This window comes from Notothenia coriiceps, unplaced genomic scaffold, assembly GCF_000735185.1.
Source record: "Notothenia coriiceps isolate Sejong01 unplaced genomic scaffold, NC01 NC01_scaffold00023527, whole genome shotgun sequence".
Lineage (NCBI taxonomy): Eukaryota > Metazoa > Chordata > Actinopteri > Perciformes > Nototheniidae > Notothenia > Notothenia coriiceps.
Genome location: NW_011356228.1, coordinates 29,256 through 33,933, shown reverse-complemented (window position 1 = coordinate 33,933; position 4,678 = coordinate 29,256).

Genomic DNA, 4,678 nt, shown 5'->3' with positions numbered 1-4,678 from the left:
ATCCCCACCCACGCACCGGCGTCCAGATGTTTGGCGGTCTCGATACGCCCGGGAGTGATGGACCTGAAGTGGAACGAAATCCGTGTCGAGGAGAGGGTCCCTCGTCCTGTAAGCAGACGGATAAGAAAGTGGATGTCTGGTGAATGGATTGTGTGATTTCGACAACATTTATTTCCCTTCCCCTTATTCACTTCATCACCCAACCTTTATCTCTTTATGTCGAGGCCACTGCCTCCTTTCATGGCATTCTGCTTCATCCTCCCAGTATTTAAACACATTTTCGTGACCTTTCTATCTTTTCTAACTCTTTTACTTTCTGTACTCTCTTCCTTTAAATTCCATCTCACACTCTTTATTGTCCTTTAGGTCTTGATTTTAATTTACTCAAAATCCTCCCTTGAAATCCGAACATTTCCGTCAGTATATTTAATTTAGAACAGACGCTTTCACCATAGCGCCTTTTGCTCGCATACATCTACAATTTTGGCGCTCAGTGGAGCTCTCCCCTTACTTTGCTTTGTCCCATCGAGAAAGTCTTTAAGTGTACCTAAAACACCCCGTGTTTCCCAAAACACTATTTTTCACCCGTCGGTGATGTGATATTTGTTCCTCAGTACAAATCACACAAAAACTGATCGTAAAACCCTTTTACGACGGATTACCAAATATACTACGATATACCCAAATATCCTACTTTGAGCAAACCGCTTAAGAAATGTCATGAGGTTATTTAACGTTTTAGCTTAAAAACAAAATTAGAATATGTACATCTCACCAGATATTTTAGATGAATTGAGTTCGTTGGGATCTTCGTGAAGTCAATCAGTTTTCACTCAGCGCGCTGGTCCTCTCGTCCCGTAACACTTCTGTCGAGGTAGAGGAGAATCCGAGGATCCCGGCGCCAACCACCAGCGTCCATGGGTGTCCCCGACGGAGCTTTCAGAGATCCCACTCTTCTGACACCAATTTGTTGTGGATATTTTAAACTCGTCAATACTGTAAAGATGTACAATGAGAGTAACCAATAATAAACTGGTGAAAGCAGGCAGCATTGTCTTCTGGTTATTTATTTGAAGCTTCAAAGTTACATGTCTCACAGAGTACAGAGTAGTCTGCAGGAGTGTGCACAGGGTATAATGTGTGTGTGTGTTTTATAGAGGACTGTTGCTGTGCAGGAAGTAAAAAAGATAAGACTTTCTTTAGAAAACTGTTATCTTACAATGCTCTCATAGGGAGAGCCTGGCATCCTCCAGGTACGACCTTGGCAGGAAGCTACCGTGTGGTACAACAGGTCGAGTTGAACAAAAAATTTCTAAGCATAATATAATCATTTGGTTTTACCATATAAAGTAACATAAGAAATTGCCAGTACAAGTCATTCAAGGTAAAATCAATGACCTTTAGCTCAGTCAGAACTGAGAAATAAATAAAGTGGAGCCAAATGATTTGGTCCAAAGACATACTCCAATCTTTCTTCTTTTTTGTTTGGAAGGCAGTTGAGGTGGTTAATAATCTCTTCTTGGCCTTGGGCCTTTCAATGCCGCCAAATGAGTATGAAATGTATTATGAACAAGTGGTTAATATCTATGAAATGCATGCATAAAGAAACCCCAGAAGAATAGGATGCTACCTATCCATCTCTTATTTGAAGTGTTGAGAAGAGAAGACACTTACACAATTATGCTATTAGACAAGATGTTTTTTTCATGTTCAAACACAAAGCTCTGAACATTGATATAAAGGTCAGATATACAGTATGTTTCTAGAATGACACACAACACATTTTTGTAATTAGCATGAGCTAACACTTCAAGGAGCTGTATAAATGTAAAGTATGCTCTTTGTGAAACAGAGGACGTGGAAGCAGCCAAGATTTCTACCCACTGAGTGGTTTCTAGTGGTGACGGTATGCAAAGTGTGACTAATATAATACATTCTGCCCAAAGAAACGCCTCAATTTTGTATAAAAATATAAAAATAATGGAATTAAGTGTCCCCTTGGATGCTAGTATGTGCACTTGTCTCAAGGCAGTTACCACATAAGTTATATAAGCAGTATTTTGTCTTCTCAAACAGACACGTTTTATAATTGCTTGATTCCCTAGAAGTATATTCATAACTTAGGCATCGATTTGGACCATCACTACACTCTCCTCTCTGTTATATAATTTTCTCTGCCTATACCTCTACAACTAAAACTTAAACTTTTATTATTCAGGGTGAGAAAATGAAATCATTTATATACAGTTAAAAGATTATATTCTTGAGTTGTTCCATGAGAAAAGTGCTGTGCTGAGAAAAAAGTATTTTTCCATGAGCTAAGCATTTTCAAGGTTTTCACCTGACGCTCCACAGACATGGCAGCAAGATAATATCATCAAAAATAAAACAATTTGATCATTTTTGTAACGGCCAAGACGTAGTCTGGACAATGGAAAACAACTGATCTATAATTATGTTGTGTGTGTTTCAATGTGTAGCCATATAGCGATGGAAATAGCTGTTGGTTGATTGGTCAGTCTAAACTGTGATTGCATGACATTTTCTACAGACATTCAATGTTCCCAGAGGATGTATCCTTGTTCACTTAGTGATCTGCTGAGTTGGTGATTGACTTTTGCTGAAGTGCCACTAGGAGATAGACATTTATTTTATGCTATATGGGCGGCAGGAGCTGTAGGGACTTGGCTTGGGAACTGAAGGGTTGCCAGTTCAAGTCCCAAAAGAACACAAATATGGCGCGTCGACTTGTAGCTGGAGAGGTGCCTCATGGGTACTGCCAAGGTACCAATAAACAATCATTTAAAAAAACACTTATTTTAAGCTGAAAATCTTAATTTTAGCATGTGACTGAAAATACAAATACCAGTGTGGTCTCATATAGCCATTAGCATAGCTCTAGTGTTGTTCAGCATACTGCACATTCCATTTTCCATTCCAAACGTTTGGCTTGAAAACGGACCGACATGCAGTCACTGAAAAATGTCTGATGTCTGTTTATTTGCAAAAATCAGTTTGTCTTTGCTGGTATGGCATCATGAGCAAACAGTAACACATTTGAGTGTTGAGCCAAATCCAGCCTGTAATAAATTCACGTCACCTGGGAAAGTGTGAGAAGCTGTCAGAGCAGATATGATGTGATGACTGTCCGTTTTACTGAGCACACTGTCGAACTTAGAGTTGGACTGTTGGAATTACTATATCCACTCACTGATTTTACTGCTCTGTTCGGTATGGGCCATAAAAAAAGAAGAGGAGAATAGTCCTAACTTTAATGAGATCTTCATAGCTACAGCTACTCTACCATGCTTTTATACAGCAGCCCAGGAGAAATTCTAAGGCCATTATCCAATCTGTCTCTGTGTGTGTGTGTGTGTGTGTGTGTGTGTGTGTGTGTGTGTGTGTGTGTGTGTGTGTGTGTGTGTGTGTGTGTGTGTGTGTGTGTGTGTGTGTGTGTGTGTGTGTGTGGAAATAAATTGGAAAAAGTAAGAGGGAAACACAAAGCAGAATAATAAGGTAGCATTCATAACACGCATTGAGAAAGTGTCAATCAAAAATGCCTTTCATTTGAGTCCATACCACAAGTGAGATGAGAAAAAACTATATTATATTGCATCATGTATTAGGCAAAATCCCATTAAAACCCTGTCTGATAATACAACAAAAGCAAATGCAATATGAAGAGATCAAGTTAATGCAAAAAGAAGCACAACGACAACAACATTTAATTAGCACATCAGGAAATTGAGTTTGTACCAACCTAATGAATATTTGGATTATTGCTTGTACCATAATGACAATTTGATTTGTGTCATAGACTCTTTGTTAGTCAGTATGCTAAGCTTGGCTAGGCTAACAATAGCTTATCTTTAGCTTCATACTGTATTTAATGGACAAGAGATGTATGGATCTTTTCATCTAACTCGCAAAATAATGTGAATAAGCATATTTCACAAATTCTAAAATATGAATTTAATGGGGTAGAGAGAGTTGACTCTTATTGAAGTATTCTGTCATGGAATGTTTTAATAATAAACGTCTTCGAAATTGATCTAACTCTAACAGTATTTCTGACATCTCATCAAAGTTGACTTACCATGATTTTGACTTTGCTATTCTTCCCACGTTTTGTCAGCATGGAAATATCTCTAATGGCACTCTATTTCCATCTTTGATATCTGTAATCTGTAATCAGGCTGGCTATCTTTGATCTGCTGTTATCTTTGTTATTCGGAGTCCTTTCTGTCAGCAGAATCTGTTTGATGAGCTTTGCTATGATGTGCTATATCAGGCATGTCTCTTGACTGTGATGGGTTGTGTTTTGTCCCAAATCATTTCCAGGTTTGTGAGTCGCATCAATATTATCCTTCAGTCTCTATCTACAGTATGCAGGCTCTGTTTGTGATTTAAATCAACCCTAAAGCCTTTTCTTTCAATCAAGTCGAACATGCAGGCAGGCTCGCCTGGGACAATTGACATAAAGGACTAGACTAATTGCATTCATGTCGGGCTTACATGTTGGAAGGCAATAACAGAGATGGAAATTGCAAGGCATATGCAGTAGTACAAACTTCAATGTGACAAATGTTCATGTTTAGTAATGTTACGTTGTGTTATGTCTTTCTCGCAGATTGAATGCCACCTTTTGATGAAAAGCTTCAAAAACGAGACTGCCAAG